The following is a 13,543-nucleotide window of genomic DNA, read 5'->3' as shown; positions in this document are numbered from 1 at the left end:
CTATGGTTACATACACAACAAAGCTGGGTTGTTGTTGTTTACACTCTGCAAGGCCTGTGGAAGTGAGTGACATCATAGCACTGTAGTTCTGAGGGTTCTAGATGGATGCAACAATCTCCTGTTGCTTCTATGAAGGCCATAATAGACGACATCACCAAACAGCTCCATAGTCACATACACAGCAAAGGAGAGATGTTGTTTACACCTAGTGATGTCAGTGGTATTGAGTGACATCACAGCACAGTGCTAAGGCTCCTGGGCCTGGACACAGCAGCGGCTGCAATATCTCAACGGAGAATACGTTTATATATATGTGTGTGTGTGCGCGTGTATATATATATATATATATATATATATATATATATATATATATATATTTCTCCGCCGAAATCACTTTTAAACCCATTTCCACCTTTTTTTCCCTTCTCTTCCTCTTACTTTTTTTTCACGTTTTTTTACGTTTTTCTCCTTTTCGCCTCTTTTCTGGGCGTATTATTCTTCTTTTTCTTCTTTTTTTTCGTCTAATGCATACCCCATCAGTGCAGCAATGCTTATTCAATACCGCCAGCAGATGGAGACACTGGGGGATAATTTTCTAAGGATTTATACTGATTTTTCCTGTCTGAATTTGTCGCACAGAAAGTTGCAGGCCAAATATGTGTGACATTTCTGCGACTTTAGCTTCTAGAGCATTTTTACAACATTATACATAGGTGCTGAATACATAAAAAGCGACTGTTCAGCGACAGACAAGTCGCATCGGCTGAAAGTAGGCCAGAATGTCAGTCCATGTTGGAGCAGGTTTAGATACAGTCTAAAGTATAGATCTCAAAGTCTGTGCACCGAATTTAGCAAGGGCCTCGCACCTTCTGATGCATCAGGTAGGTGCACAATAGCATAGCCTAACCCTCTGTACTTTGGTCTATATTGATGCGGGACATAGACAGCCAGCTGATGACCAATCCATTAGTGCAATGGATGGCTGGAAGCATTTGTCTTTGCCTTTGCAATACCACAGAAGCAATGCATGGTCAATGTACAGCAATGACACACCTGTGTGAACAGCCAGGAGACCCCCCCCCCCCCCCATGTTATGTTACATAGTTACATAGTTAGTACGGTCGAAAAAAGACATATGTCCATCAAGTTCAACCAGGGAATTAAGGGGTAGGGGTGTGGCGCGATATTGGGGAAGGGATGAGATTTTATATTTCTTCATAAGCATTAATCTTATTTTGTCAATTAGGAACATTCAGCACCCACCCGCTATCAAGGCAGCTGCCTATCATGTCATGCCCTACCTGCACAGGTGTGCTGGCTACTCAAATGATCCAATTAAGGAGGCCATTTAGTCAGCAGCAGCAGAAGTCCTGTGCCTGGACGCTCCAACAGCGGCCAGACACAAGCAGAAGCAGAAGCAGCAGAAGCAGCAGCAGCACCACCTTTTGTTTTTTGGCTGCAGCAGCAGCAAGGCCCACAGGGCTGGCTAGCTGGCTAGCCAGCAAGCAGGTAGCAATGAAAGTAGGAATCTTTCTTTTTAACCCTGTAAGGGGGTGGTGCACTGTACCCGAAGATACTGCCATATCGGGTCAATGCATAGGGCGACGGAAGCAAGCTTCGAAATCGGCCCCCGTTCTCAAAAATCCATTTAATATATGGTCCCCAGATAGGGGACGTATCAGATATTAAACTGATAAGAACAGATACTACACTTGATCTTAGCCAAAAGGCCGAGAAGCGATAACCGTGAAAGGGGCGGGCCCAACAAGGTGCCCTTCATGGGCACTATCACTGCTTGCTGTCAGGGAGGCTGCCAGACAATTTTCCATGCACACTCTGGGCTGGGGGGCAGTCAACCACCAGTACACACAGCAGAACCTAAACCCATACCATTATTGCTAAGCAGCAAGACAGGGGCCCATTGCACTCCCACGGGGCCTTTTTAAATGCAATCCATAACCCGGATTTGCCAGGAACCCTTCTTACTCCTCCTACTTGCATGTGACACTGGGCTTAGGATCTGCATAGGAAACACACACACAAGCACACACCTACCTTTGTTGCCTGCAGATGCCTCCTTGGCTGTCCCCAAACGGTATCAAACCAACACCCACGGGAAGCTGTAAGCATAGAGGACATGCCTGCACCCCATTGGACTTACCTGTGTGGGTTAAACCCGGGTTATTTGACAACCTATGGCGGTGATGGTTCTGCTCAGGCAGAGCAGTGCTGATGCTCCTCATAAAGCTGTCGCTGCTGTGAAGGTTCTAGGTGACATCACAAATCCCTATGGTTACATACACAACAAAGCTGGGTTGTTGTTGTTTACACTCTGCAAGGCCTGTGGAAGTGAGTGACATCATAGCACTGTAGTTCTGAGGGTTCTAGATGGATGCAACAATCTCCTGTTGCTTCTATGAAGGCCATAATAGACGACATCACCAAACAGCTCCATAGTCACATACACAGCAAAGGAGAGATGTTGTTTACACCTAGTGATGTCAGTGGTATTGAGTGACATCACAGCACAGTGCTAAGGCTCCTGGGCCTGGACACAGCAGCGGCTGCAATATCTCAACGGAGAATACGTTTATATATATGTGTGTGTGTGCGCGTATATATATATATATATATATATATATATATATATATATATATTTCTCCGCCGAAATCACTTTTAAACCCATTTCCACCTTTTTTTCCCTTCTCTTCCTCTTACTTTTTTTTCACGTTTTTTTACGTTTTTCTCCTTTTCGCCTCTTTTCTGGGCGTATTATTCTTCTTTTTCTTCTTTTTTTTCGTCTAATGCATACCCCATCAGTGCAGCAATGCTTATTCAATACCGCCAGCAGATGGAGACACTGGGGGATCATTTTCTAAGGATTTATACTGATTTTTCCTGTCTGAATTTGTCGCACAGAAAGTTGCAGGCCAAATATGTGTGACATTTCTGCGACTTTAGCTTCTAGAGCATTTTTACAACATTATACATAGGTGCTGAATACATAAAAAGCGACTGTTCAGCGACAGACAAGTCGCATCGGCTGAAAGTAGGCCAGAATGTCAGTCCATGTTGGAGCAGGTTTAGATACAGTCTAAAGTATAGATCTCAAAGTCTGTGCACAGAATTTAGCAAGGGCCTCGCACCTTCTGATGCATCAGGTAGGTGCACAATAGCATAGCCTAACCCTCTGTACTTTGGTCTATATTGATGCGGGACATAGACAGCCAGCTGATGACCAATCCATTAGTGCAATGGATGGCTGGAAGCATTTGTCTTTGCCTTTGCAATATCACAGAAGCAATGCATGGTCAATGTACAGCAATGACACACCTGTGTGAACAGCCAGGAGACCCCCCCCCCCCCCCCATGTTATGTTACATAGTTACATAGTTAGTACGGTCGAAAAAAGACATATGTCCATCAAGTTCAACCAGGGAATTAAGGGGTAGGGGTGTGGCGCGATATTGGGGAAGGGATGAGATTTTATATTTCTTCATAAGCATTAATCTTATTTTGTCAATTAGGAACATTCAGCACCCACCCGCTATCAAGGCAGCTGCCTATCATGTCATGCCCTACCTGCACAGGTGTGCTGGCTACTCAAATGATCCAATTAAGGAGGCCATTTAGTCAGCAGCAGCAGAAGTCCTGTGCCTGGACGCTCCAACAGCGGCCAGACACAAGCAGAAGCAGAAGCAGCAGAAGCAGCAGCAGCACCACCTTTTGTTTTTTGGCTGCAGCAGCAGCAGCAAGGCCCACAGGGCTGGCTAGCTGGCTAGCCAGCAAGCAGGTAGCAATGAAAGTAGGAATCTTTCTTTTTAACCCTGTAAGGGGGTGGTGCACTGTACCCGAAGATACTGCCATATCGGGTCAATGCATAGGGCGACGGAAGCAAGCTTCGAAATCGGCCCCCGTTCTCAAAAATCCATTTAATATATGGTCCCCAGATAGGGGACGTATCAGATATTAAACTGATAAGAACAGATACTACACTTGATCTTAGCCAAAAGGCCGAGAAGCGATAACCGTGAAAGGGGCGGGCCCAACAAGGTGCCCTTCATGGGCACTATCACTGCTTGCTGTCAGGGAGGCTGCCAGACAATTTTCCATGCACACTCTGGGCTGGGGGGCAGTCAACCACCAGTACACACAGCAGAACCTAAACCCATACCATTATTGCTAAGCAGCAAGACAGGGGCCCATTGCACTCCCACGGGGCCTTTTTAAATGCAATCCATAACCCGGATTTGCCAGGAACCCTTCTTACTCCTCCTACTTGCATGTGACACTGGGCTTAGGATCTGCATAGGAAACACACACAAGCACACACCTACCTTTGTTGCCTGCAGATGCCTCCTTGGCTGTCCCCAAACGGTATCAAACCAACACCCACGGGAAGCTGTAAGCATAGAGGACATGCCTGCACCCCATTGGACTTACCTGTGTGGGTTAAACCCGGGTTATTTGACAACCTATGGCGGTGATGGTTCTGCTCAGGCAGAGCAGTGCTGATGCTCCTCATAAAGCTGTCGCTGCTGTGAAGGTTCTAGGTGACATCACAAATCCCTATGGTTACATACACAACAAAGCTGGGTTGTTGTTGTTTACACTCTGCAAGGCCTGTGGAAGTGAGTGACATCATAGCACTGTAGTTCTGAGGGTTCTAGATGGATGCAACAATCTCCTGTTGCTTCTATGAAGGCCATAATAGACGACATCACCAAACAGCTCCATAGTCACATACACAGCAAAGGAGAGATGTTGTTTACACCTAGTGATGTCAGTGGTATTGAGTGACATCACAGCACAGTGCTAAGGCTCCTGGGCCTGGACACAGCAGCGGCTGCAATATCTCAACGGAGAATACGTTTATATATATGTGTGTGTGTGCGCGTGTATATATATATATATATATATATATATATATATATATATATATATTTCTCCGCCGAAATCACTTTTAAACCCATTTCCACCTTTTTTTCCCTTCTCTTCCTCTTACTTTTTTTTCACGTTTTTTTACGTTTTTCTCCTTTTCGCCTCTTTTCTGGGCGTATTATTCTTCTTTTTCTTCTTTTTTTTCGTCTAATGCATACCCCATCAGTGCAGCAATGCTTATTCAATACCGCCAGCAGATGGAGACACTGGGGGATAATTTTCTAAGGATTTATACTGATTTTTCCTGTCTGAATTTGTCGCACAGAAAGTTGCAGGCCAAATATGTGTGACATTTCTGCGACTTTAGCTTCTAGAGCATTTTTACAACATTATACATAGGTGCTGAATACATAAAAAGCGACTGTTCAGCGACAGACAAGTCGCATCGGCTGAAAGTAGGCCAGAATGTCAGTCCATGTTGGAGCAGGTTTAGATACAGTCTAAAGTATAGATCTCAAAGTCTGTGCACCGAATTTAGCAAGGGCCTCGCACCTTCTGATGCATCAGGTAGGTGCACAATAGCATAGCCTAACCCTCTGTACTTTGGTCTATATTGATGCGGGACATAGACAGCCAGCTGATGACCAATCCATTAGTGCAATGGATGGCTGGAAGCATTTGTCTTTGCCTTTGCAATACCACAGAAGCAATGCATGGTCAATGTACAGCAATGACACACCTGTGTGAACAGCCAGGAGACCCCCCCCCCCCCATGTTATGTTACATAGTTACATAGTTAGTACGGTCGAAAAAAGACATATGTCCATCAAGTTCAACCAGGGAATTAAGGGGTAGGGGTGTGGCGCGATATTGGGGAAGGGATGAGATTTTATATTTCTTCATAAGCATTAATCTTATTTTGTCAATTAGGAACATTCAGCACCCACCCGCTATCAAGGCAGCTGCCTATCATGTCATGCCCTACCTGCACAGGTGTGCTGGCTACTCAAATGATCCAATTAAGGAGGCCATTTAGTCAGCAGCAGCAGAAGTCCTGTGCCTGGACGCTCCAACAGCGGCCAGACACAAGCAGAAGCAGAAGCAGCAGAAGCAGCAGCAGCACCACCTTTTGTTTTTTGGCTGCAGCAGCAGCAAGGCCCACAGGGCTGGCTAGCTGGCTAGCCAGCAAGCAGGTAGCAATGAAAGTAGGAATCTTTCTTTTTAACCCTGTAAGGGGGTGGTGCACTGTACCCGAAGATACTGCCATATCGGGTCAATGCATAGGGCGACGGAAGCAAGCTTCGAAATCGGCCCCCGTTCTCAAAAATCCATTTAATATATGGTCCCCAGATAGGGGACGTATCAGATATTAAACTGATAAGAACAGATACTACACTTGATCTTAGCCAAAAGGCCGAGAAGCGATAACCGTGAAAGGGGCGGGCCCAACAAGGTGCCCTTCATGGGCACTATCACTGCTTGCTGTCAGGGAGGCTGCCAGACAATTTTCCATGCACACTCTGGGCTGGGGGGCAGTCAACCACCAGTACACACAGCAGAACCTAAACCCATACCATTATTGCTAAGCAGCAAGACAGGGGCCCATTGCACTCCCACGGGGCCTTTTTAAATGCAATCCATAACCCGGATTTGCCAGGAACCCTTCTTACTCCTCCTACTTGCATGTGACACTGGGCTTAGGATCTGCATAGGAAACACACACACAAGCACACACCTACCTTTGTTGCCTGCAGATGCCTCCTTGGCTGTCCCCAAACGGTATCAAACCAACACCCACGGGAAGCTGTAAGCATAGAGGACATGCCTGCACCCCATTGGACTTACCTGTGTGGGTTAAACCCGGGTTATTTGACAACCTATGGCGGTGATGGTTCTGCTCAGGCAGAGCAGTGCTGATGCTCCTCATAAAGCTGTCGCTGCTGTGAAGGTTCTAGGTGACATCACAAATCCCTATGGTTACATACACAACAAAGCTGGGTTGTTGTTGTTTACACTCTGCAAGGCCTGTGGAAGTGAGTGACATCATAGCACTGTAGTTCTGAGGGTTCTAGATGGATGCAACAATCTCCTGTTGCTTCTATGAAGGCCATAATAGACGACATCACCAAACAGCTCCATAGTCACATACACAGCAAAGGAGAGATGTTGTTTACACCTAGTGATGTCAGTGGTATTGAGTGACATCACAGCACAGTGCTAAGGCTCCTGGGCCTGGACACAGCAGCGGCTGCAATATCTCAACGGAGAATACGTTTATATATATGTGTGTGTGTGCGCGTATATATATATATATATATATATATATATATATATATATATTTCTCCGCCGAAATCACTTTTAAACCCATTTCCACCTTTTTTTCCCTTCTCTTCCTCTTACTTTTTTTTCACGTTTTTTTACGTTTTTCTCCTTTTCGCCTCTTTTCTGGGCGTATTATTCTTCTTTTTCTTCTTTTTTTTCTTCTAATGCATACCCCATCAGTGCAGCAATGCTTATTCAATACCGCCAGCAGATGGAGACACTGGGGGATAATTTTCTAAGGATTTATACTGATTTTTCCTGTCTGAATTTGTCGCACAGAAAGTTGCAGGCCAAATATGTGTGACATTTCTGCGACTTTAGCTTCTAGAGCATTTTTACAACATTATACATAGGTGCTGAATACATAAAAAGCGACTGTTCAGCGACAGACAAGTCACATCGGCTGAAAGTAGGCCAGAATGTCAGTCCATGTTGGAGCAGGTTTAGATACAGTCTAAAGTATAGATCTCAAAGTCTGTGCACAGAATTTAGCAAGGGCCTCGCACCTTCTGATGCATCAGGTAGGTGCACAATAGCATAGCCTAACCCTCTGTACTTTGGTCTATATTGATGCGGGACATAGACAGCCAGCTGATGACCAATCCATTAGTGCAATGGATGGCTGGAAGCATTTGTCTTTGCCTTTGCAATACCACAGAAGCAATGCATGGTCAATGTACAGCAATGACACACCTGTGTGAACAGCCAGGAGACCCCCCCCCCCCCCCATGTTATGTTACATAGTTACATAGTTAGTACGGTTGAAAAAAGACATATGTCCATCAAGTTCAACCAGGGAATTAAGGGGTAGGGGTGTGGCGCGATATTGGGGAAGGGATGAGATTTTATATTTCTTCATAAGCATTAATCTTATTTTGTCAATTAGGAACATTCAGCACCCACCCGCTATCAAGGCAGCTGCCTATCATGTCATGCCCTACCTGCACAGGTGTGCTGGCTACTCAAATGATCCAATTAAGGAGGCCATTTAGTCAGCAGCAGCAGAAGTCCTGTGCCTGGACGCTCCAACAGCGGCCAGACACAAGCAGAAGCAGAAGCAGCAGAAGCAGCAGCAGCACCACCTTTTGTTTTTTGGCTGCAGCAGCAGCAAGGCCCACAGGGCTGGCTAGCTGGCTAGCCAGCAAGCAGGTAGCAATGAAAGTAGGAATCTTTCTTTTTAACCCTGTAAGGGGGTGGTGCACTGTACCCGAAGATACTGCCATATCGGGTCAATGCATAGGGCGACGGAAGCAAGCTTCGAAATCGGCCCCCGTTCTCAAAAATCCATTTAATATATGGTCCCCAGATAGGGGACGTATCAGATATTAAACTGATAAGAACAGATACTACACTTGATCTTAGCCAAAAGGCCGAGAAGCGATAACCGTGAAAGGGGCGGGCCCAACAAGGTGCCCTTCATGGGCACTATCACTGCTTGCTGTCAGGGAGGCTGCCAGACAATTTTCCATGCACACTCTGGGCTGGGGGGCAGTCAACCACCAGTACACACAGCAGAACCTAAACCCATACCATTATTGCTAAGCAGCAAGACAGGGGCCCATTGCACTCCCACGGGGCCTTTTTAAATGCAATCCATAACCCGGATTTGCCAGGAACCCTTCTTACTCCTCCTACTTGCATGTGACACTGGGCTTAGGATCTGCATAGGAAACACACACACAAGCACACACCTACCTTTGTTGCCTGCAGATGCCTCCTTGGCTGTCCCCAAACGGTATCAAACCAACACCCACGGGAAGCTGTAAGCATAGAGGACATGCCTGCACCCCATTGGACTTACCTGTGTGGGTTAAACCCGGGTTATTTGACAACCTATGGCGGTGATGGTTCTGCTCAGGCAGAGCAGTGCTGATGCTCCTCATAAAGCTGTCGCTGCTGTGAAGGTTCTAGGTGACATCACAAATCCCTATGGTTACATACACAACAAAGCTGGGTTGTTGTTGTTTACACTCTGCAAGGCCTGTGGAAGTGAGTGACATCATAGCACTGTAGTTCTGAGGGTTCTAGATGGATGCAACAATCTCCTGTTGCTTCTATGAAGGCCATAATAGACGACATCACCAAACAGCTCCATAGTCACATACACAGCAAAGGAGAGATGTTGTTTACACCTAGTGATGTCAGTGGTATTGAGTGACATCACAGCACAGTGCTAAGGCTCCTGGGCCTGGACACAGCAGCGGCTGCAATATCTCAACGGAGAATACGTTTATATATATGTGTGTGTGTGCGCGTATATATATATATATATATATATATATATATATATATATATATATATTTCTCCGCCGAAATCACTTTTAAACCCATTTCCACCTTTTTTTCCCTTCTCTTCCTCTTACTTTTTTTTCACGTTTTTTTACGTTTTTCTCCTTTTCGCCTCTTTTCTGGGCGTATTATTCTTCTTTTTCTTCTTTTTTTTCGTCTAATGCATACCCCATCAGTGCAGCAATGCTTATTCAATACCGCCAGCAGATGGAGACACTGGGGGATAATTTTCTAAGGATTTATACTGATTTTTCCTGTCTGAATTTGTCACACAGAAAGTTGCAGGCCAAATATGTGTGACATTTCTGCGACTTTAGCTTCTAGAGCATTTTTACAACATTATACATAGGTGCTGAATACATAAAAAGCGACTGTTCAGCGACAGACAAGTCGCATCGGCTGAAAGTAGGCCAGAATGTCAGTCCATGTTGGAGCAGGTTTAGATACAGTCTAAAGTATAGATCTCAAAGTCTGTGCACAGAATTTAGCAAGGGCCTCGCACCTTCTGATGCATCAGGTAGGTGCACAATAGCATAGCCTAACCCTCTGTACTTTGGTCTATATTGATGCGGGACATAGACAGCCAGCTGATGACCAATCCATTAGTGCAATGGATGGCTGGAAGCATTTGTCTTTGCCTTTGCAATACCACAGAAGCAATGCATGGTCAATGTACAGCAATGACACACCTGTGTGAACAGCCAGGAGACCCCCCCCCCCCCCATGTTATGTTACATAGTTACATAGTTAGTACGGTCGAAAAAAGACATATGTCCATCAAGTTCAACCAGGGAATTAAGGGGTAGGGGTGTGGCGCGATATTGGGGAAGGGATGAGATTTTATATTTCTTCATAAGCATTAATCTTATTTTGTCAATTAGGAACATTCAGCACCCACCCGCTATCAAGGCAGCTGCCTATCATGTCATGCCCTACCTGCACAGGTGTGCTGGCTACTCAAATGATCCAATTAAGGAGGCCATTTAGTCAGCAGCAGCAGAAGTCCTGTGCCTGGACGCTCCAACAGCGGCCAGACACAAGCAGAAGCAGAAGCAGCAGAAGCAGCAGCAGCACCACCTTTTGTTTTTTGGCTGCAGCAGCAGCAAGGCCCACAGGGCTGGCTAGCTGGCTAGCCAGCAAGCAGGTAGCAATGAAAGTAGGAATCTTTCTTTTTAACCCTGTAAGGGGGTGGTGCACTGTACCCGAAGATACTGCCATATCGGGTCAATGCATAGGGCGACGGAAGCAAGCTTCGAAATCGGCCCCCGTTCTCAAAAATCCATTTAATATATGGTCCCCAGATAGGGGACGTATCAGATATTAAACTGATAAGAACAGATACTACACTTGATCTTAGCCAAAAGGCCGAGAAGCGATAACCGTGAAAGGGGCGGGCCCAACAAGGTGCCCTTCATGGGCACTATCACTGCTTGCTGTCAGGGAGGCTGCCAGACAATTTTCCATGCACACTCTGGGCTGGGGGGCAGTCAACCACCAGTACACACAGCAGAACCTAAACCCATACCATTATTGCTAAGCAGCAAGACAGGGGCCCATTGCACTCCCACGGGGCCTTTTTAAATGCAATCCATAACCCGGATTTGCCAGGAACCCTTCTTACTCCTCCTACTTGCATGTGACACTGGGCTTAGGATCTGCATAGGAAACACACACACAAGCACACACCTACCTTTGTTGCCTGCAGATGCCTCCTTGGCTGTCCCCAAACGGTATCAAACCAACACCCACGGGAAGCTGTAAGCATAGAGGACATGCCTGCACCCCATTGGACTTACCTGTGTGGGTTAAACCCGGGTTATTTGACAACCTATGGCGGTGATGGTTCTGCTCAGGCAGAGCAGTGCTGATGCTCCTCATAAAGCTGTCGCTGCTGTGAAGGTTCTAGGTGACATCACAAATCCCTATGGTTACATACACAACAAAGCTGGGTTGTTGTTGTTTACACTCTGCAAGGCCTGTGGAAGTGAGTGACATCATAGCACTGTAGTTCTGAGGGTTCTAGATGGATGCAACAATCTCCTGTTGCTTCTATGAAGGCCATAATAGACGACATCACCAAACAGCTCCATAGTCACATACACAGCAAAGGAGAGATGTTGTTTACACCTAGTGATGTCAGTGGTATTGAGTGACATCACAGCACAGTGCTAAGGCTCCTGGGCCTGGACACAGCAGCGGCTGCAATATCTCAACGGAGAATACGTTTATATATATGTGTGTGTGTGCGCGTATATATATATATATATATATATATATATATATATATATATATATATATATTTCTCCGCCGAAATCACTTTTAAACCCATTTCCACCTTTTTTTCCCTTCTCTTCCTCTTACTTTTTTTTCACGTTTTTTTACGTTTTTCTCCTTTTCGCCTCTTTTCTGGGCGTATTATTCTTCTTTTTCTTCTTTTTTTTCGTCTAATGCATACCCCATCAGTGCAGCAATGCTTATTCAATACCGCCAGCAGATGGAGACACTGGGGGATAATTTTCTAAGGATTTATACTGATTTTTCCTGTCTGAATTTGTCACACAGAAAGTTGCAGGCCAAATATGTGTGACATTTCTGCGACTTTAGCTTCTAGAGCATTTTTACAACATTATACATAGGTGCTGAATACATAAAAAGCGACTGTTCAGCGACAGACAAGTCGCATCGGCTGAAAGTAGGCCAGAATGTCAGTCCATGTTGGAGCAGGTTTAGATACAGTCTAAAGTATAGATCTCAAAGTCTGTGCACAGAATTTAGCAAGGGCCTCGCACCTTCTGATGCATCAGGTAGGTGCACAATAGCATAGCCTAACCCTCTGTACTTTGGTCTATATTGATGCGGGACATAGACAGCCAGCTGATGACCAATCCATTAGTGCAATGGATGGCTGGAAGCATTTGTCTTTGCCTTTGCAATACCACAGAAGCAATGCATGGTCAATGTACAGCAATGACACACCTGTGTGAACAGCCAGGAGACCCCCCCCCCCCCCCCCCCATGTTATGTTACATAGTTACATAGTTAGTACGGTCGAAAAAAGACATATGTCCATCAAGTTCAACCAGGGAATTAAGGGGTAGGGGTGTGGCGCGATATTGGGGAAGGGATGAGATTTTATATTTCTTCATAAGCATTAATCTTATTTTGTCAATTAGGAACATTCAGCACCCACCCGCTATCAAGGCAGCTGCCTATCATGTCATGCCCTACCTGCACAGGTGTGCTGGCTACTCAAATGATCCAATTAAGGAGGCCATTTAGTCAGCAGCAGCAGAAGTCCTGTGCCTGGACGCTCCAACAGCGGCCAGACACAAGCAGAAGCAGAAGCAGCAGCAGCACCACCTTTTGTTTTTTGGCTGCAGCAGCAGCAAGGCCCACAGGGCTGGCTAGCTGGCTAGCCAGCAAGCAGGTAGCAATGAAAGTAGGAATCTTTCTTTTTAACCCTGTAAGGGGGTGGTGCACTGTACCCGAAGATACTGCCATATCGGGTCAATGCATAGGGCGACGGAAGCAAGCTTCGAAATCGGCCCCCGTTCTCAAAAATCCATTTAATATATGGTCCCCAGATAGGGGACGTATCAGATATTAAACTGATAAGAACAGATACTACACTTGATCTTAGCCAAAAGGCCGAGAAGCGATAACCGTGAAAGGGGCGGGCCCAACAAGGTGCCCTTCATGGGCACTATCACTGCTTGCTGTCAGGGAGGCTGCCAGACAATTTTCCATGCACACTCTGGGCTGGGGGGCAGTCAACCACCAGTACACACAGCAGAACCTAAACCCATACCATTATTGCTAAGCAGCAAGACAGGGGCCCATTGCACTCCCACGGGGCCTTTTTAAATGCAATCCATAACCCGGATTTGCCAGGAACCCTTCTTACTCCTCCTACTTGCATGTGACACTGGGCTTAGGATCTGCATAGGAAACACACACACAAGCACACACCTACCTTTGTTGCCTGCAGATGCCTCCTTGGCTGTCCCCAAACGGTATCAAACCAACACCCACGGGAAGCTGTAAGCAT

At 46.0% G+C, this 13,543-nt stretch overlaps 6 non-coding genes across 6 annotated transcripts; all 6 read right to left on the bottom strand.

The window, feature by feature from the left end:
* Positions 1-1,551: 1,551 nt before the first annotated feature.
* On the bottom strand, positions 1,552-1,742 carry LOC130300002 (U2 spliceosomal RNA). The gene has a single exon (XR_008851021.1). It is a non-coding gene; the product is annotated as a U2 spliceosomal RNA (small nuclear RNA).
* Positions 1,743-3,836: 2,094 nt separating this feature from the next.
* LOC130300001 (U2 spliceosomal RNA) lies at positions 3,837-4,027 on the bottom strand. The gene has a single exon (XR_008851020.1). It is a non-coding gene; the product is annotated as a U2 spliceosomal RNA (small nuclear RNA).
* Positions 4,028-6,117: 2,090 nt separating this feature from the next.
* Positions 6,118-6,308, bottom strand: LOC130300000 (U2 spliceosomal RNA). Its single transcript, XR_008851019.1, has one exon. It is a non-coding gene; the product is annotated as a U2 spliceosomal RNA (small nuclear RNA).
* A 2,088-nt stretch (positions 6,309-8,396) lies between these two features.
* LOC130299999 (U2 spliceosomal RNA) lies at positions 8,397-8,587 on the bottom strand. Its single transcript, XR_008851018.1, has one exon. It is a non-coding gene; the product is annotated as a U2 spliceosomal RNA (small nuclear RNA).
* A 2,093-nt stretch (positions 8,588-10,680) lies between these two features.
* LOC130299998 (U2 spliceosomal RNA) lies at positions 10,681-10,871 on the bottom strand. The gene has a single exon (XR_008851017.1). It is a non-coding gene; the product is annotated as a U2 spliceosomal RNA (small nuclear RNA).
* A 2,093-nt stretch (positions 10,872-12,964) lies between these two features.
* Positions 12,965-13,155, bottom strand: LOC130299997 (U2 spliceosomal RNA). The gene has a single exon (XR_008851016.1). It is a non-coding gene; the product is annotated as a U2 spliceosomal RNA (small nuclear RNA).
* Positions 13,156-13,543: the final 388 nt, after the last annotated feature.

Source organism: Hyla sarda, unplaced genomic scaffold (assembly GCF_029499605.1).
Source record: "Hyla sarda isolate aHylSar1 unplaced genomic scaffold, aHylSar1.hap1 scaffold_107, whole genome shotgun sequence".
In the NCBI taxonomy this organism is placed as follows: Eukaryota; Metazoa; Chordata; class Amphibia; order Anura; family Hylidae; genus Hyla; species Hyla sarda.
This window is presented reverse-complemented; position numbering and strand designations above follow the sequence as displayed.